The sequence below is a fragment of the Typopeltis vanoorti genome, chromosome 6 (genome assembly GCF_054136105.1).
Source record: "Typopeltis vanoorti isolate ZY-2024b chromosome 6, IOZ_Tvanoo_1.0, whole genome shotgun sequence".
Lineage (NCBI taxonomy): Eukaryota > Metazoa > Arthropoda > Arachnida > Uropygi > Thelyphonidae > Typopeltis > Typopeltis vanoorti.
The window spans coordinates 158954935-158976787 of record NC_143554.1 but is presented as its reverse complement, the minus strand read 5'-3'; the positions used below and the strand labels follow the sequence as shown (position 1 = coordinate 158976787).

At 39.5% G+C, this 21853-nt stretch overlaps 1 non-coding gene across 1 annotated transcript; it reads left to right on the top strand.

The window, feature by feature from the left end:
- The first annotated feature begins 20385 nt into the window (after positions 1-20385).
- TRNAC-GCA (transfer RNA cysteine (anticodon GCA)) lies at positions 20386-20456 on the top strand. The gene has a single exon. It is a non-coding gene; the product is annotated as a tRNA-Cys (tRNA).
- Positions 20457-21853: the final 1397 nt, after the last annotated feature.

The window sequence follows — 21853 nt, the reverse complement described above, 5'->3', positions numbered from 1 at the left end:
ATTCAGAACAATTCAGATTCTACCCAAGAATCTAAGAATATTCCGTCAGGTAGCGTCGTAAAGTATGGACTGTTCCAAGTAATGCTGTTTTTTTGTAGGTCATATGGGGTCACTTTGTTGATGTTTAATTGCTGTAAATAGTTGAACTGCTTCTTTGAAGTGGCACGAAGTGCACCCAAAACTATTGAGATGACTTCGGTGTGTTTAAGCCACACCGAAGTCATTCCAATCCACAGTCGGCCAACTTCGATTGCCAGATCTCGATATTCAGTAATTTTTTCCAGTTCTCTGGTGTTAATGTTGTTATCACTGGGTACTGCGATATAAATAATCCCAACTTGTCGATGTGCGATAATTGTGATGTCAGGTCTATTGTGTTCCAAATGCTGATCAGTTCGTATTCCAAAGTCCCAGAGAATTTTTGCTGTTTCGTTTTCCAAAATTGTCTCTAATTTATGCTGCCACCAGTTATCAGAAGTAGGAAAGCCATATTTTTTTGCATACATGCCAATGAACGCTTTTGGCCACTTGATCATGGAGGTATTTATGGTCGGTTTGAGCTATTTTTCTGCAGGCACTGATTAAATGGTCTACAGTCTCATCTTTCCGATCGCATAATCTGCATTTGCTGTTATTATTGATGTTGAAAATTTTTGCTTTGATTGCATTAGTTTGTAACGCCTGTTCTTGAGCTGCTATAATAAATCCTTCTGTTTCTTTTTTAATGTATCCGTGTTGAAGCCATTCCATTGCCATGCCTTGTTCAGGTCAATTTTGTCCTCAGTATCTCGAATAAATTGGCCATGCAAGGGTTTATTTTTTCAGCGCACATATCGGATATTTTGTTGTTCCTTTTTGTAATCGCATTTGTTTCCTGTAGCTTTTAGAAGTCCCTCTTGTGTAATTGCTTGAAGCATTGGCTCAGAGCTATTGTCGATGTAATTTCTTAAACCAATTTCTTCTTCTTCCACACTCTGTCTCACTTACAGCAGACCCCGTCCACCTATTCTCCTCGATAGGTACAACCGGTCAACATCACTTCGTGGATGTAATGCGTGATGCATAGTCATTAGTTTTCTAGTTTTGCGGTCTAGTTTGTCCAGGTCTTCTTTTGTCCAATTTATTATGCCAGCTGTGTATCAGATCACTGGTATAGCCGAAGAATTCATTGCTCTAATTGTGTTTAATCCATTTAGTTTTGTTTTCATAATATTTCTAACTCTTTTAATGTATTCTGATGCTGCCTGTTGTTTTTAACTTTCAAGTGGAGAATATCATTAGCTTCTAATATTCCTAGGTATTTATAGTGTTCGTCAGCTGAAATTGCTTTTATATATTTCTCTTGATCAAAATTAAAATTGCTAGTGTCATTAATTTTTCCTCGTTTAATAGATAAAATCGCGCATTTATCTAAACCAAATTCCATTTTGATGTCCTAACTGAAAATACGAACTGTGTTCAATAAAGAGTCTATTTGCTGGGCCGGTTTTCCATATAGCTTCAAGTCATCCATATACAACAGATGGTAAATTTTAATATTACATTTAGGAATTTCATATCCAAGTTTTGTTTTCTTGAAAATCATAGACAAAGGTATCAAAGAAATGTTGAAGAGCAATGGTGACAAAGAATCACCTTGGAAAATTCCACGTGTAATGCTGATATTTCCAAATCGTTCATTATTCACTATTAATGTTGTTTTCCATGATTTCATAGCAGCAGCCAGAAAGGAACATACGTTTTCGCTAATTCCAAATATTTGTAGTGATTTAGGATCCAGGAGTGTGGGAGGGAATCGAATGCTTTCTTGAAATCTATCCATGCCATGTTTAAATTAGTTTTTCGTCTTTTTGAGTTTCTGAGAATCATTTTATTAATAAGGATAATAAAATCTTATTTTATTAATAAGATCTTTTGTTCCTCTAGATTTTTTAAAATTGCCTTTTTGTTCAATCGGATAAATCTGATTATCTGATAAGTAGTATATATGGAATTTGCTACAGCTTAAGCATAGTTGGTAGTCATGTTATTGGACGATAGTTACTTGGGTCTACATCCTTATCCTTATCTTTCATGAAGAGAAAAGTGCGCCCAGATATCATCCAGTCTTCCGCTGAGCCAGACTGCAACAAATAATTAAATTGTTCTGCCATTCGATCATGTAGACTGGTTAGATGTTTTAACCAAAATCCATGTAGTTCGTCTTTGCCAGGTGCACTCCAGTTTTTTAATTTTCTAGCTTGAGAACTGACCATTTCTTTAGTGATAATGACATTTTGCATTTGTTTTTGTTTCATTTCTGATTCTATTTCCTTAATGCATGAAGCATCTTTATTGTGTTCAATAGGATTGTCCCAAATTGACTTCCAAAATTTGAGTCTTTCTTCTTTTCCGGGTGAATGATGGTTTGCATTTGTATTTCTCTGGAGGGACTGGAAGAACTGACGTTGGTTCTGTCGAAATTGCATATTTTGTACATATTGGTTTATTATATTGGTACATATTGGTTTATTCTTGCTTCATATCTTTTAATGTGCAGTCGCTGTAATTCTTTGTTTTGGCTCTTCGGTAACTTCAGCAATTGTTTTGTTGGCCAAATTATATGTGTTAATCAGTTTGTTTTTGAAGTTATTATTTTTCAACCGTCCTTCTTTAAAACTCTTTAAGTTGCTTAGATCAGCTCGAAGCCTGTTGACCTTTCGTTTTAACCGGATTTTCCATGGCGCAGATTGTTTCATCCTCGGATTTTGCTCTTTCGGTTTGCAACCAAGCTTCCCTGAAATGATATGGGCTGTGCTGTATAGGAGATGATTTGTTTCCTTTATGTTGTTGATTGTGATGGTTTTAATCGCGGCATTTGCGTCTAAGAGGAGCTGATTTAGCTGAGATTGTTGTAAAGGTGGTAGTCTTATATATTCGATCATTTATGGAGTTCATATGTTCCAATATCCCTGACTTCATTCCACACTGCCCTTCTGTCAAAACATTCTGAGGTATGTCGTCAGCTTGATGTTTAGTTAGTTGAATTCCAAAGTTTGATATAACTTCTTCCTGATCTTTTTCTGTTTCTGGAGTTGTTGGTTTATTACGTAAATGCTCTTGCAGCTCAAGTTCAGTAAATATTTTGTTACGGAAAATGAAATTCTTTTGGTCCAGAAGTCTTTGTTCTGTTATTGCAGATTCTGGGAATTTTTGTTTCCAAATTAAATGCATACTTTCTGAAACCTCGTTTTTCTGGTATTGATCTGTAAAAACATTTCATAATGTCTCTGTTTTCTTCTACAGTCCATTTTTTACGTTTGGTTTCTTAAAGTCGCTTTTCAGCTTCCTGCCCTGATTGCCCACCAAGGAGAGCTGCGCCCTTTAGTCCACTTGTCGCCTAATGCTTAGGATCCCCAACATCTGACGCAGTCCTTGATGACCCGGGCGTCGACTGATCCGGTATGGATCTCTTCTTCCTTTTCACCATTAATCTGGGGGGATGGAGCACTGTTAGTCTGGCTCCTCAGTTGAGCCCTGCCTGAAAAGGGTGGCCTTGCTGGCAGCTATGCAACCAGCCTGAATAACTCTCAACATCACTGAAGCACGCAAGCCCCACCGCCACGACAAGACCGTGTTCCTTCGGGGGGAGGGGGTATTATTATTATTATTATTATTATTATTATTATTATTATTATTATTATTATTACTTGACTTCCGTTGGTCCGGCGGAACGGCTTGTCCGGCAAGTTTCTGGAACCAAAGATACCGCAAAATGGGTGCAATACCGAGTACCTTCGACAGGGGGCAGCATAGAGGCAGCCTGCCTCACGCGCGGTTTAATAAGGGCACTCGTTAAGCCGTATTGCTACAGGCGCCGTAGCAAGTGAGGAAAGAAGTTTTTCCAAGCTTAAACTGATTGAAAATTATTTGCGAACAGCAAATAATTTTTAATCAGTTTAAGCTAATATTTTTTTATATTTTCTTATATTTTTTCTCTTATATTTCCTGTATGAGATTTTCTTATATTTTTGTCTTATAATCCATCAGGGGTGATATTTAATTGTTTGCCTCAGGGCGCGATCTACTCTGGCGACGGCACTGGCTATACCTGTATGTGTTTGCATGGAAACTGCTTGGGTTCTCTTTGACAGTGTTCCTGGTTGTGAGATAAAACAAAAACCTCGAGTTTCCTGAAGGAAAACCCTCCGCCTCCCCATGAGACCAGCTGACTCACCTTTACCTGAAACTCTGATAAGGGTCCTTCGAATCCTATTCGAGCCTATGCTGGGATAAAAGGGCATCGTCGAAACCCACTCAATTAAAGAGACTCTGACATGGCGATATTATTTTAGGAAATAGGATTGACGAAATTGGATAATTTTCTATTTCGAATTTTTGACAAAGGGGATGAAATATCGTGTTATGGTTGAAGAAAGGCTAAAACAGCCCCTGTTAGTCGATCGTTATTTATTTGGATTTTGTTTATTCACATTTGACGTCCGTAGGCGGCTTATGGTTACTGCCATCCTCACATGGTTTTGGCGATGATGTCTTCTGCTAGAATAAGTGGGAGGGCGCAGATTCCCTTTCCCCACAAAGATTGTACGACAATCACAAACATCCATGCCCGTGGTGGGATTTGAACCCACGGCCTTTTGGCTGCGGAGCGGACACGCTAAACACTCGGCCAACCAGGGAGGCTGATTTTTTGGAAAGGCTATCATTTTATCAGATATCGTTATGAAACCACTTTCCTTAGGAGTGTTATGGACCACCTGTAGATAAACCCTGTCTACAATACGCGCTGTCGCAGGGAATTTTGGGTCATTTTGAGAAACCAGGTGTGCAAATCGTTTGGCTCGTGTTGTGACTGTTGATGAAACATGGCTTCGTCACTATCACCCAGAGACCAAACAGCAGCCAAAGAGGTTCCGAACCCAAAAGTCAGCAGGGAAGGTTCTTGCCATTCTCATTTGGGATATTTGGGATGGTGCAATCCATTCCAAGTACCTCAAAAAGGGCGAAAGTGTTACAGCATCAGTTTATTCAGCAGCACTGAAATAAGTGAAGGAGGTAATGAAGAATAAGCATCGCGTGAGCAGAGGCGTGTTGCTTTTGCAGAACAAAGCACATGCTCACACTGCTCATGAAATCCAACGGACAATACACAACTTGGGCTTTCAATGTCCGTCACACCCATCCTATTCTCCAGACTATTTGCTGTTCCCAGAATTGATGAAGTCATGTAGAAGTAAGAAATAATAATTTTCTTTTTTTGTTTGTTTTTGAAAAATAAGTTTCTTAATTTATTTTTATTCTTTCATTTGGCAAAGCATATTAACCACGTTACCAGCCAAGACACGAAGGTAATCATGGATGCGAAGTGCATATTAAAATTGTAATACCATTGATATTACATTGAAATATATGATGAATACGAAGCGTACGAGAATGTGTATTTGATCCATAATGGCCGGTGGGGAGGTTTAAATCGAAGATTTAGAAATTGTGCACTATAAGAGGAATGAAAGACGATTTGCCTTCTGAAATCTTCACGGGAAAGTATTCAATTCCGAGCCGTGAAGCAGATTCGTTTCTCAAGTAAATTGACAAATTCCTATTGAAGTCTTTTTTCCATCGCAGGAATAAAAGTGCGCAAGAAACGCGAAAAATTCCACACATCTAAACACGTTTGCTGCTTTTCACGCTAAGTCGAAAATAACGTAGAATATTTGTAAGAAAAATATTTATCTTTAAAAAAAAAAACATTAAAAGGATGTATGTATGAATATGATAGGTATTAAGTAAGAAGATTATCATTTTTTAGAAATTTTTAAAAGTTTTGTAAAATAAAGAATTTACACACCTTCTACAAGGAACAGTGTAACACGAATACATTATTTACCAATAATCGTCCGAGCCCTTTAGCTATTTAAAATTGTACCGGCAGGCGAACCCTAACAGCGGGTATGTTCACCTTTAGCTTCGATCACTTCCTGCACCCCATGGGGGAGGCTTTCCCCCAATGTGCGGTAGACATCAGCTGGAATTTATCTCCATTCTTCCATCAAAGGAGCACTGAGTTCAGCGTGAGATTGAGGACGTTCCTTCTCTGGACTTCAATCGCAGCTCAAATTCGTCCCAAAGGTGTTTGATGGGGTTGAGGCCAAAACCCTGCAGGTGTGGGTATTCGTTTAACCCCCATCTCGTATCATTCCATAACAGCTGCAGATTTGTGGCATGGGGCCTTGACATCTTGATAGTAACCCGGGCCCATTCCATAAAAACTCCACAATGATGACACCTTAGGCAGCACCTGATTATCCAGAACATCAAGGTCCTGAGCTGCCTTCATGGAACCATAGAATACGACCAGTGCTCTCAATCTAAAGCAGCTAAATCCACCCCACGCCATTACTCCTCCACCACCACCAAACTTTACTGTGGGTGCAACACACTATGGTAACGAGCGTTCAGCGGAATACCTCCACACGCGCATACACATCCTGCCATCAGACTGGAAAAAGGTGAACCTTGACTCATCGCTCCAGAGTACCGTCCACTCGTCCAGGTCAATTGTCCAGTTCACACGCTCTTTCCACCAGGTGATACGAGCCGCCGTTTCGTGGTTGTGATGCCTAGCTTGTGTGCAGCTACTCGTCTGTGGAAACCCAGTAAACGGAGCTCTTTTCATACAATATTAGTGCTCGCCATGGTGGGACTGGCGCTCTGGAACTCATCACGGATAGTCTGTACCGACAGTAGCCGATTTTTACGTACCTCCCTTATTAACATCTTCCTTTCTCTGTCAGTCATTTACGGCGACGTCCTGAGCGTCTTCCTGTACAAGTGACACCAGTTGAGAGGCAATGGTACGGATGGACATGCCACGAATGTGACAGCTCACAATGACACCTCTCTCAAAATCGCTGAGCTCACGTTGTGTTCCCATATCACCTGCATTCAAACTGCTACGATGGAACTCTGCTTCCTACTACCTGTACACCGGTTTTTATGTTATTAACAAACCTGGAATGTACCATTACTTCAAAAAGCAGGGGTGTCCATTTAATTATTGATAGAACGTGTGGTTGTAATTTGATTGTTGAAAATTACAAAGATAATGAAGCATACCTTCTAAAGCTAGCTTTATCTGGGGAAAAATATATGAAAATAAATGCAATAAACGCAAGCCTGAACTATAACATTAGTGAAACAAACTGTGTAGGAAACTTTACAACATAAACTGACAGAAACAAGGTCGAACGTGGGAGGTGGTGGTTGAGTTAGCTATTGTTCGGCATTTTGTGCAGATAGTTTGTCTGAAAAGCTGAATTATGATGTACGAATAGATGTGATTAGCGAATTCCAAATATTGTACAGGATTAATGCTTGGTTCCAATTAAGTGTGCCGAGTGAAAAATGACCGTAGAGATACTTTTATGATGTTGCTAGCAGTAGAGTTGACTTCACAGCGAAGCTCTTATTGAACTCAATGTTATGATGGGTTGGGGGGGAGGGAATGAAAAGCCAGGCCAGATTGTCTTCTTTGATGTTGTTGACGTCTCCAATGTGTTCTTTCTGTCTTATTTCAAACATTCATTTCTGGAGTGTAATGGAATGGCATGGAATATTACAGACCTCAAGATGGAAGAGGTGGTGGTCTTTAGGAGATCGAAGTAAACTTCGCACCGTCAAAATAGGGATTGAAGGCCACTCCGAGATATTATGAGATTGAGGGAGATTGGCGATCTTGATGGTTGTCAAAATGTGAGGATTTAAATGGGCAGCAGGATTGCAAAGAACAGCAAACTGTGCACGCGTTTCTGAACATCCGTTGCGAGCAACTGAACTTAGCTGGAGTGGAGTTTGAAGTTCTTTTTTCTTCATCGCTTATTACAGAGATCCCCTTTTTGATCTGATGTACAATACTTACTGTAATATTATAAATTAAGAACAGAAAGTTTTTCTTTTCTTACGTATTGCGAAATACGTTTGAATGGGCAGTTTTGATGTTTATTAATTACCTAAAATGGACATTTCATTCTACTTGCACTGAATCAATTCTATCAGACAGTTCGAAAGGGTAAACGCCCCTCTGATTGTTACGTCATTGTTTTAATTCAACTAATCACTAATTGTACAGAAAATAGAATACACTCTGTGATTGGTCCCATATGATTACGGTACAGAGTTGGTATTGTTGCGTAAACACTACTTCCAACCGGTAATTGCAGATGAAAAACGACAATTTCATTGTTTAGTCATTTTTTTTTCAACAATGCACTCGGGTATATAAACTCGACTCTAAACCCTGTTCAACCCGGAGCGGGTGGAGAGGGTTTCGTGGCGAGAATTAGTTAACTTTGGTGTTTTATTTATATTTTTTGGAATTCCGCGAAGAGTGGACTAGTTCTCATCTCTGCTTTTGCTGAAGCATTTTGCTCCACACTATGAGGGCGGCCGTAGGGAGTGTGCTGATCAAGAAGCTGGACACTGCAGTCGAAATGAGTGTCGATGGTGGGAAAAGGTGGGAAAGCTAACCAAGATGGCAGTAGATGTAGAGAACAGTACTTGAATGTTGCATTTACGACTGATGCAACGGGTGGGTGGTTGGGTCTATAATTTTTGATATTCTGAATTGGCTTTTAAGAACTGACGCACAGCAACAAATAAAATGTTCATTTTAAAATTATTACTTTGATTTAGCAATTGCTTTTTATAACTTCTAATTTAGCCTCAAATTTAATTTACTGCTTTTGCTCGTAAACCTCCCTAGCTCAGTCAATATAGGCGAAACCTTTTGTTCGGAAAGTTCTTTCGCTTCTAAGATATTTCTATTTCTAAGAACCTTTATTTAAAATTTAGATTGTTTTATTTTGTCTTTAATGTTTTGTAACAATTTGTGAACAATCGTAGAAAAAAATGTGCAAAAAGAAGAAAAAAAAAGTGAGGTAGTCCAGTAAACTTTACAGTACAATATTGGCCACAATACAGTGAATCAAGAGACTGCGTAGCTCAGTGAGTATACACGAACCCTTTTGGTCGAAAAGATCTGGGTTCGATTCCCGTTAGTAAACATTCTCTGGCGACTTTCGACTAAGGGTGAGTTATCCGGTCTCATAGGGTGATAAGGGCTTTTTTCACCCGGAAACTCGGATTTTTCGTACCACAGAATATGCAAACAGACCTCGTGAACCCACGCATGCCAGACATAGGACACACGGAGAGGCATATTGGGCCAACCACCTTATCATCGAAATGGTTCCGGTTTCGAAATGTGATAGCCCGCAAGGCCTAATACGCGAATCAAGTCATTAGGCCTAATACGTAAAAGATAGAAAACGAAGACTTCAGTTCGTTTACACTCGCATCTATCTCGATTCCGCGATCTATTCGGATATCACAAAGCCGTAAATTATTTAATGAGTGGAATACAATCGTACCATCAGTTTCTTTGGATTGTACAGCGGATTGACTTTATTTCTCCTCCTTAGCTGACACAACTTAAACTACTTCTCCAGCGGGTCGAGATGCCAACATGCGATCCTCTCGTATTGCTAACCTCCCTGGAGTCACACTCGAATGCAAATGCCACCCTTCCGGTTCCATGAAAATTCACGGAAAACAGTTAATCGAAAGACCTTCGAAGGATTGCAAAGATTTTTCTACGAAGGACAATTCGTAGAAAAAGCAAATTATGCAACAAACGATTCATCGCACGACAGGTGATCGTCACAAGTGCAATTGATCGAAAAAACAATTCAACGATAATTTTTCGACGACGAAGTGATGACACAACATTAGTGGAGTGGAGAGAAAAGGCTCTCCACGGCCAGAGAAGTTCCGAACCCAAAAGCGGTAGGGAAGGCCCTTGCCTTCTTTTTATATTTCGATAATGAAGTCATTCTAAACAAAATATGGCATTTGAACGTTAGAAATGTAAGAGATAAAACGGAACATCCACAACTAGTATTAAATGACCCCGATTATAACAAAGATAGTTCAATACTAGCAGAAATATGAGCGAGAAGAAAGGTTTAAACAACACTCTCACTGTAGGGATGATAACACTTCTGGGGTATTAATGCCCTTTGCTCGAAGGCATTTAACGGTTGACCCCATTAGCAGTACAAAAATGGAAACCGCCGAGAATGTTAACATTTACTTAAAAGAACTACAATTGTCACTTAATGGCCATTTAGAGATCCGATGCTTTTACGCCCTACGACTTTACATAAGAACTGGACACTGTACTACCTGACATCGATTACGATAATGTTATCGCAATTGGTGACATAAATATTGATCTGCTAAGCGACAGCCGTTATTCTCTCGATTTCATGGGTTTATTAGCCACGTACGGCTTTGAGCAACATGGAAATGTTCCGACGAGAGATTTCAGTGGCTGTGCTCCGTGTTTGGCTCATGTGTTTGTAAGATGATAAATTCGACTAATGTGAAGACAGCGGTGTTAAAACAGCCAATCACAGATTATTTTCCGATATCCGTAAGAATACATCCAAAGTCAGCATCTACAGAAACATGAGCTTCAGTATCTAATACGTTAATAATACGTAATATTAACGTATTAGATACTGAAGTACAACACGTTACTGCCAAACTCCAAGCATGTGCAGGCGCACACTAGCCAAGCCATGGATAACGCCAGATATAAAACAATGGATAAAAATCAGAGATTCGATGTATACCAAACACCAAAAAATGCCCTCACAATGAATATTTTAAGAATAGCTCACAGAGAATTAGATATTATAGGAATCAAGTAACTCGAAAACTGAAAGAAGGAAAAATCAAGTTTCGCCGTAATGAATTTGTGTAATGTGAATGCAGTGCCAAAATACATGGAAAATTCGTAATCAATCTACTGGGCAAAAATATTCGAGAACCAACACTTCCAAGCATTAGTAATGAGGACAACAATCATAAAGATGTAAACAGTGAAAGAAAGTTAGCGGAGAGATTTAATAATTACTTCGTAACCGCCAATTAAACACTTGTAAATAGTCTAAATAATTCATCCGTAAATTGCGGACTTAAAAGAAATGAGTTCGATGTGCTTTTTTCCTACTTGAGAGAAAAAAGAAAGCAAAACTATTACAATGAAACTTAAAAACTCTTCTGATCCGCGCCACGATGGCATTAATGTCAGAATTGTGCGTTTTGTGGAATGCACCCTGAGTTTCTACGCCGCTGTGGTAAATATGCGCGTTTCTGGCAATCAAAGTTTTACTCGGAAAGTTTTACAGACTGGATCTTCAGCGTTTAAAAGATCTAAAATAATGGCTATTCTGAAGCCAGGTAAACCAAACGAACAGGTAGAGAGTTATCGACCAATCGCTTTGTTAAGCACGTGTCCCAAATTATGGGAGAGACTTTTACTGAATAGAACAGACCCAAAAATACTGGAACATATACCTATTGAACAGGCAGGATTCAGACCAAGCAGCAGCATTATAGACAAGGTCTTATCTTTGACTACATCTGTAGAAGTAGGATTTCAGCAGCGCCTTAAGACTTCGGCTACATTTATAGACTTCACTGCCGTCTGCGATACGGTTTGGAGGCAGGGCTTCATTTATAAACGAGTTCAAGTTACACGATGCGAAACAACTGCGCTTATCAATAATATGCTCAGTAATGGGCTATTCCAGGTTGTTATGGAAACCAAAACAAGTGGAAGCCCATTACTGAACAATGGGCTTCCCCAGAGTTCTGTCCTTTCTCCGATGTTATTTAGCTTATATATCGCCAACATGCCAGATATCATATCCAGGAAATTTGGATATGCAGATGATTGAGCTCTGGCAGCAAGCAGTGACTCAAAGGAAACCACAGAGGCAACATTGACGACTGACCTGGACTCTTTTCGTAGATATTTCAGGAGTTGGCGACTTCAACCGAAAACCAACAAGTCTGAGACCTGCTACTTCCACCTTAATACCAAACTTGCCAACAGAGAACTTCAGGTTTACCTTAATGTAGAACTTCTTTGACACAACAGTACACCAAAGTACTTGGGAATAACCCTTGACAGATCTGATCTCTGACATTCAAAAAACACATCGGCTAAAATCACGACTCTTAACAATATAATTAAGAAACTGACTGAAACATCTTGGGGCGCTTCTGCGACGACGCTTAGATGCTGAGCTCTCGGCCTTTTATTTTCAGCAGCCGAATATGGAGCTCCGGTGTGGATTAACAGCGCACACACCGATTTTGTTGACAAACAGCTCAATAATACTATTTCAGGAACGATCAAGACTATTCCTATAGAACGGCTCCCTATTTTAAGAGTACAGAAAGATCCAGGAAACCCACATCTTCTAGTGCATAGAGACGCTTCAAATTTAATAAATAGATTGAAATCGATATATCCTCCTGTTCGTACTGCTATAAGACTGCTAGAGGACAATTTTGACGTCAATCGAGAGTGGCGACGCCAATGGGAGGTGTTTGCAGATCCAGACCTGCAGAACCTTCCCTGCATTGAAGAACAACCACCTGAATATGACCTTCCACGTAATACTTGGATTACTGTAAATCGGATAAGAACTAACCACGGTCGATGTAGAGACTTTTTATACAAGTGCCAGAAAATTCTTTCCTCACATGTGACTGTGGAAGTGAGAAGCAAAGCATTCTGCATATTCGCCAAGAATACCCACTGAGAGCATACTAAGGAGAAGAACAAGATTTCCCACTTCGAACACTTGCGACTATTGACTGGATTAATAACGTAGATAAAAACCTGTAATATCGGACTGGTAGAAGAATCTTAATTTTAGTATTTGTAATTTCTACTGGTGTTGTTTTTATATTTAATGTACTTGTGCTATATACTTATATTTAGAGTTTAGATTTTTATACACATATGTCTATTTATATTTTCAATATATACATATGGTTACAATTGTCACCGACACTGTATATGTTTCTTCTCCTTGCGATGTAATAGCAATGCGATAAATAAAATAAGCAAATAGCGTACGGGAGTGCCAGGAACATTTGTTAGATCCTTTGATGACTGTCTTCAATCTGCTTCCACAGTAGTGAGAGGTAGAACCGGTGATCTAGTTCTGTGAGAACCGAGCGTTCTCACTGAAGTAGAATACTGGTAGCTTTTGAGATCAATTTTGCATACTTTTTTATATGTTGGTATTAGAACAGAATTTAAGAAAACTGCGGTAATAGCAATATTTAAAAAAGGATGCAAAATTGATCTTTAAAAGTACAGGCCAATCTCTCTACTCGCAGTTTTCTTCCAAATATTGGAGAAATTAGGAAAAATAGATTATTAACTTTTTTTAGAAGTAAAAAACACTTTCTTAGAAGTAAAGAACCAGCATGAGGTCTTAGATAGGAACTAAAACACTGAGCATATTATTGATAAGCGCAGCTGTTGTTGTGCATCGTGTAACTTTAAGTAGTTTATAAATGAGGCCCTGCCTTCAATCCGTATCATAGACGGCCGTGAGGTCTATAAAGGCAACTAAAGTCTTAAGGCGCTGCAAATCTTACTTCTATATATATGTAATCGAAGATAAGACCTTGTGTATAGTGCTGCTGCTTGGTCTGAATCCTGCCTGTTCAATAGGTATATGTTCCAGTATTTTTGGGCCCATTCTGTTCAGCAAAAGTCTCTCCAATAATTTGAGACACGTGCTTAACAAAGCGATTGGTCGATAACTCTCTACCTGTTCGTTTGGTTTACCTGGCATCAAAATAGCTATTATTTTAGATCTTTTAAACGCTGAAGGTTCAGTCTGTAAAATATCCGAGTAAAACTTTGATAGCCAGAAACGCTCATATTTTCCACAGCGGCGTAGAAACTCAGGGTGCATTCCAACAAAACAGAATTCTGACATTAATGCCATCGTGACGGGATCAGAAGAGTTTTTAAGTTTAATTGTAATATTTTTGATTTCATTCTCTCAAGTAGGAAAAAAGTACATTGAACTCTCATTTCTTTCATGTCCGCAATTTACGGATGGAGTATTTAGACTATTTGAAGTGTTTCATTGGCGGTTACGAAGTAATTAAATCTCTCCCCCTAACTTTCATTCACTCTTTAAATCTTTATGATTGTTTTCCTCATTACCAAGTCTTGGAAGTGTTGGTTCTCGGATATTTTCCCCAAAATATTGTTCATGATTTTCCCTTGTTTTTTGGAACTGCATTCACATTTCAAAAATGTATTACGGTAATACTCGTTTCTTCCTTCTTTCAATTTTTGACTTACTTGGTTCTTATAATACCTGAAGCTATTCTCATAGTATTCGTTGGGAAGGATTTTTCGTGTTTTTTATACATCTTATCTCTGAGTTTTATGCATTGTTTCATGTCTGGCGCTATCCATGGCTTCGGTAGTTTGGGCCTGCATGCTTGGAGTTTGGCAGTAACGTGTAGTACAATGTAATACAATCCGTACAGTCCGTATGAGCCCATGCTCTTGGGTTGTAATTAGGATGGCATCGTTTTACAATTTTATCATTTTCAAAGAAAATTTAAATGAACGATATGCAAATGATAACGTAATGAAAACTCAATAAATGAACACAAGAGAAATCGAACCCAGGTCTTTCCAAGAAAAAGGCTTCGTATGTACCGACTGAGCTACGAAGGCTCACAAGTTAAAGCCGTAAATTAAATTTGTGGCAAATTTAAAATTATAAAATCATTCAGTAAATAAAGAAAAAAGAAAATAATTAGACCGATTTCTAAATCAATTTTAAGATGAACATTTTATTTGCTGCTGCGCGTCGGTACTTAAAAGCCGAATTAGAATATCAAAAATTGAAAAAGCCAGCCCACCCTTCCCGTTGCACCAGTCGAAAGTGCAACATTCATGTACTCGTCTCTGTACTTCAACTGCCATCTTGGTTAGCTTTCCCACCTTGTACCCAACCATCGACACTGTAATTTCTTAACGACTGCAATGTCCAGCTTCTTGATCATCAACACTCCCTGTGCCGCGCCTCTCCAGTGTTGAGCAAAATGCTTCAGCAAAAGCAGAGATGAGAACTAGTCCACTCTTCGCGGAATTCCGAAAAAAATAAAACACCAAAGTTAACGAATTCTCGACACGAATCCCTTCACCACCCGCTCCGGGTTGAACAGGGTTTAGAGTCGAGTTTATATAAGCGAGTGCATTGTTGAAAAAAAAATACAAAACAATGAAACTGTCATTTTTCATCTACGCTTGTCGGTTGAAAGTACTGTTTACGCAACAATACCAGCCCTGTACTGTAATCATATGGGACTAATCAATAAGTTTATTCTATCTTCTGTACAATTACTGATTACTGGAATTAAACAATGACGTAACAATGAAAGGGGCGTTTACCCTTTCCGGAAAACTGTCTTAGAAATGATTCAGTGCAAGTAGAATGAAATGTCCATTTTATATAATTCATAAATATAGAAGCTGCCATTTTAAGCGTATTTTAGCTTTGATTCTTATTTTGCCGCTTAATTTTCTTATCCTCCCTATGATCATTTAAACGCCTTTCGACTTTTTTGTAATTCGGGCATCGTCTTTGTAATAATCTGCTTTCACTTCGCTCTTTCGAAGGTTAATTCATTTTCAATAACCTCCTCAATATTTTCAATATCCTCCCAAGCCTTCTTATTCTCTCTCGTCTTGCGCTGTTCTTCTTAGCATTTCGTTTCTTGTGCGTTTTTGGAGTCATTTAAAACATTTATGGTTTCAAAAAATACGCAGTATTCTTGAACCAGATTGCAGACTCTGGTTAACAGGAGAAAGAGGGGGTGTGGAATCGAGGCCCTATAAAGTTATGAATGGGTGTTGCATTTCAAATGATATTTGGTGGGGGGGGGGGGGGGTGGGGGGGGGGGGGGGTGGGGGGGGGGGGGGGTGGGGGGGGGGGGGGGTGGGGGGGGGGGGGGGTGGGGGGGGGGGGGGGTGGGGGGGGGGGGGGGTGGGGGGGGGGGGGGGTGGGGGGGGGGGGGGGTGGGGGGGGGGGGGGGTGGGGGGGGGGGGGGGTGGGGGGGGGGGGGGGTGGGGGGGGGGGGGGGTGGGGGGGGGGGGGGGTGGGGGGGGGGGGGGGTGGGGGGGGGGGGGGGTGGGGGGGGGGGGGGGTGGGGGGGGGGGGGGGTGGGGGGGGGGGGGGGTGGGGGGGGGGGGGGGTGGGGGGGGGGGGGGGTGGGGGGGGGGGGGGGTGGGGGGGGGGGGGGGTGGGGGGGGGGGGGGGTGGGGGGGGGGGGGGGTGGGGGGGGGGGGGGGTGGGGGGGGGGGGGGGTGGGGGGGGGGGGGGGTGGGGGGGGGGGGGGGTGGGGGGGGGGGGGGGTGGGGGGGGGGGGGGGTGACGTTTCTTAGAAATTAACTCCAAGATATCCAGAAGCCTTCAGAGAGACACGTAGATTTCGTTGTCTCTTCACCGGTTGCTTCTCTGTTATTTCCGAATGGCAAAAACCTTAATTTCGAGAAAAAAATCCCCTCGCACACTGGCCGAATCCCGGTGCTGCACGCACCCAAAATAAGAACTTTTTACCCATTGATATGAGTAAAATTTCAAACCTGAGAGTGTTGCGAGCGACCCTCAAAAAGTCTTTCCAATGACCCTCATAAAACCGAACTGCACAGCGAAGCCGATTCACGTTCTGCACTCCGACCTGAGTTTTCTTTAGATAAAGCAAGCCTAACACTGCAGGTTGTGATTCTCTCATTCTGTTTTCTGTTCCTCTGCTGGCCTATAACCACCTTACCGGCCATTATGGATCAAATACGCATCCTCATACGCTTCGTATCCATCATATATTTCAATAGTGTTACAATTTTAATATGCACTTCGCATCCATGATAGCCTTTTCTTTTTCTCACTCTGATTGGTGAAATAATAAAGAAACCGAACTCGGTTTAGCATGGAAATAAAAGACCATAAGCCAGCTTTAATAAGAATCTAATTATCGTCAATTAAACGATCCCAACAGTTTATACTTTTGGTCCAATCCTTCATCGAATTGTAAGCAAACCATTTTTCCACTTGAAGCGTCTTCACCTCTGGTCTACTTGTATCTGTTTACGTATCGATTTAACCTTCCTTGTAGGTCCGACGTGGCTTAGAAATTTTAATTTTTTACCTTCAAAGCAGGGTTCACACTTAAGTGCCAACTTGAATTTTTAACGAACTCAACATTAAAACTAAAAATCCGATTCCAGTTTCAGTTTTTATGCCGAATTCTTGTAGCCCCTGCTTAAGTGGCCATCGTAGGTTTCTGTATAGAATTTCTCCCTTACATTTTCTAATGTTTTATGAAACAATACTATAAAACAAAACATGTGAAAGGCATCTCAACATTGATCTCAACATAGAAATATAAAAAGATATTCAGATGTAAGACACAAATAGCGAATTAGTTTAAAGAAATCAATTCGTGCGGTTTTCACTTTTTTCACGTTGCTTGTTCAACCGTTGGTTTGTCTCTCATTTTCGAAAGAGTAAAAGTTTAATTTAAAAGAGAAAAACATCACTCACACACACACACACACACACACACACACACACGCACACACACCGTTCTGATTAGTTCTCGAGTTCAAGAACCACAATGAGAAACGATCGGTTGCAAAATCCAACTTGAAAATCAAAATTGTTTTCTCTCAGGAAAGTGGTTGAATTCAAATATTTCAGAAAGAAATCATCTAATGCAATATTTCAGCTGACCCCTCCCCCCTTTAAAAGAAAAAATGAACCTTAGAAAATTATTCCAGAAACCTATTAACACTGGGGCATGAATTTTTTTTTTTTTTTAAGTTTCAACATTTTGGGTAGGTGGAGGTATTCATTTTTCAAGCAATGTAGAAGACAGATAGTATCAGCCACTCTACTGAATTGGTTTTACCCTGTCGAGATGAAAGTTCTTAGAATATGAAGAAAGTAGTATTATAATATAGAAAGGCTTTTTAAAAAATAAAAAAGTTAACACTGTTTAGTTATTTTTTTTAAATTTATCATTTCATTTTAAAACAAAATAATTAGTTTGTTTTAAATTAAAGACTAAAATTGTGTTGTTTAAAAAAACTGACCTTAAAATAGAAAAACGAAATCAGTTTGATGAGATGATTGATTCCTAACATGCAGTAGAACCAAGACTTGCGAAAGGCATCTCAACATCTCCCGTAAGTTAAATGGATTATTATTAATATCCACTTGTGGTGTGGGTGGAAGGTCGGAGGGAATAATAAGAACATAATTTTGTCTTTTAAAATAAAATTACCAGGTCTGATGTCAATTCATGGTTCATGAACTGGAATTCGAGGACGTTACGGTTTGATTTTTCTTTTTTTACTTTTATATCCGCTGGGGATATTAAATTAGGGGAAAGAAAGAAAGAAGATAGCAATTGTGACCTCTTACAGGTCACTGCTTGTTCACACAGAGAAAGCATTCAATAGGAACATTTATTCTCTAAACTAAATTCATTCAAACTAAATTCCTTCAGTTAGTTGTGATTGTCTTAAAAAGAAGAAAAGAACAAATTCTACTTGTTATTTCTTCTGCATGTCTTCCCACTTCGAGCGAGTTTCAGTAGCTCTAACCCGCGCACAGTTTCAGCGTGTTGTTGGTTGGACAAACGGATTCATTGGGCATCCGCTTGACGTAATTAAATTGATGTTAGGGCCATCGATCTTTCAAGATATTAATGAGGAAAAGAAGAATCTACCTCAGATGAGGCTCGATCTCACAACCTAGGCTTAACTCACAAGTACTCTCTTGCAAGTACCGCCGCTAACCAAGTACGCCATGAGGAGTGCTTCTTCCAGTTTTCTGAGAAATTAGTGTAGATTTTCTCTACACTTTCTCTCAATGAAAGAGCAGAGTTACAACAGTTGCCACGTGCTTGGAATTGATAAAACAAAAACATAAACATTTAGATTTCTTCAAAAATTGTGTATTTTTTCTTGAATTTTTGTGAAGTCTTGGAGATTTTGTTAAAAAGAAATTGACCAGGTAGGTGTGGTACTACAATATTCTAAGAGTGGGATTTTCTTAAAAACTGACACAATTATTTAATTTCAGTCCTATCCATGAAAGTTGCAAAACTACACTATACTACCGTTAGTTAAGGGGTTAATTAGGTGGTGAGGGAGACAATTCAGAAAACCTGCTCAGAAGACAACACGAACAACGCTTTAAGCCAGTTCAGGTGAAGTTCGTGCAGGAAATACGACTGTGCTCTTACACTGCGGGACGAAAAAATCATCTACTCTCTAAGGGCATCCTGAAACGCGCATGGCACAATGAGATCCGAACCCACACCTTATACGTTAGCGAACAAAATGCGTTAATTCACTCAATTCACGGCTAGCAAACATCCCCTTGACACCTGTGAAGCAGGGACTCAACGCAGCACTAATCCGAGCACTTTATTGCCGACCCAATAAAGAATCTAATTGGCAAACCCCCCCCCCCTTAGGAATGAAAATGAAGAGGCTTATTATTAAGCTTCTTCATAAGGAAGTCGCATACTGCACGTGCAAATCAGTGGAGAAACGACGAGAGATAAGAATTTACGACGATGTGAGCCTACATTTGGTCTGATTGTGATCAAGTGCGGAGCTCTCTCTCTTTGTTTCCGCTGAAACAAATGTTCGGTAACGGACAGAATGAGGAAGCGATGAGCCTTTCCACATTCCCATAAATACAAAAATAAAACAAAACAAAAGAAATAATTGAAAAATAAATCAATATGCCAAAAAGCATTTCCTTCCATGCACGAATATTTTACTGAAATATTAGAATCCCAAAACGTTTTGAGAACTTGGTTTTGGATAAACAATACAAGTGAAGTTCACGCAAGAGATTTTTAAGAAGTCAAGTTCATCGTCTCATTACTTACTCATTTTTTTTTTATTTTCTTATCTTCCGATGTGCTGTTCGTAACAAAACTTCATCGCAACAAACAAAACAGCTAAAATCACATATCAGTGCAGAGTTTTTCACTGTGGTGTACTACGGGGAGGGTTTATCCTTCTTATGTGTTCGTATAAAAGGTAGAGGGGGTTCTTTTTAAATTGCAATCTGGCTTTCTTATATGATGTCCTGACTCCACTGTCCCCACCTGCTAGTGTGACATTTTGGGAATATCGATCCTTCGCACTCCTTGTTAACTTAGTGTTTCAATGGATATCGCATTAACAACTGCGCCTGAATAAAAAAAAATATTTATTTATTTATTTAGTGTTAACAGAAAACGTGTGGGTCAACCTTCCTACCCGCAGAATATTCTCGTTAATTTTTCAATATTTTTCCAACATTCTATGATAACTTTTCACTGATATTTCATTACGCAATGAACGGGGGTACTTTACTATATGCAGAACAATAAGATTATCAGCAAACTCGCGTTTAATTAGTGGCGTGGCTCAGTGGTAAAGCATTCGACTGCAGATCGAGAGGTCCTCGGTTCAATCCCGAGCGCCAACTGACTCTCTTTATTTTCGGCGTTTGTTTTATCTTATACAATCAAGGGAGGGATTTTTTCCTACTACTTGTTCCTTTTTTTAAAAAAAAAATACTCTATGCAGTAATAGTCATCATCATCATCAAATTCCTGCCATGTGCCCTCAAGGCACGTGGGAGGAATTACAGGATAGGCACATTACGGGATATGATAGTACTCCATGTAAAATTACTTCATCACTACCTTCCTATCAACAACTTTCCTTCAAATCAACCACGCGCGCGCGCGCGCGCAGGCACGCACACACACACACACACACACACACACACACACACACACACACACAGAGTTCTAATTTTCTATTGGTTCTCGAGTCTCGATCGCAAGATGCACAATGAAAAACGATCGATTGTAAATTACACGTTGAAAATCAAGAGTCTTTAAAATGAAGTTGAATTCAAATATTTCGAGAAGAAATCATGCGATACAATATTGCTTTTGAAGATTTGATGTATGGTTGGAGGGAAGTATTTTCCCTTAAAGCAATGCAGCTGACTAATCCATTCAGTCTGGTATTGGATTAGTTTTACCTTGTCGATATGATAGTTCTTTCAATACGAAGAAAGTATTACTATAATACAGAAAGGCTTTGTATTAATCATGTAAGCATATTAACATAACTTGGCCCCAAGTTATTAACATAACTTGGGGCCAAGTAGAATGTGTATAAAATTTCTAAAGTTTGCACTGTTTCGATTTTTTAAAATTTTATTTTTTCATTTAAAAAGAAAGTAATTAAATTGTTTTATTTTAAAGGCTAAAATTGTGTTATGCTAAAAAATAAAATATTAAAATAAAACTGACTTCAGCTAGAAAACGAAGCCACTTGGATGAGATTTTGCACATCACCATGCAGTAGAACGTAGACTTGTGAAAGGGATGTCAGCATCTATCGTAAATTAAATAGATTATTATTAACATTCACTTGTCTAAGTGAATAATAAAATCTTTTGTTTTGTTTTTAAAATAAAACCGCCAGGTTTAATGTCAATTCACTAATTGGCATTAGTTGTTCTTCATGTTATCCTCCATTGCGCAAGTTTCAGAATCTCTAATCTTGAATCCCGCACACTCAGTTCGCAGTTTACATTGGTTGGACACGCACGTCCACAAATTCATTTTGCGTCTGCTTGAATTTCAAACAGAAGCAAAATGAATATCACGCGTGCTGTAATTCCACCACCTCAGCACCGTGAGATTGAAAGAGGACAAATAAAACTATCCCATGTACTAAAAAAAGTATTCACATTACCCATTAACCCTAAATTTAAAACTTTCTTTTACAAAATACACCACGCCTGTCTACCCACAAAACTATGGTCCATAGGGAAAGGCATTCCACTACACCATCCAGCCAAAT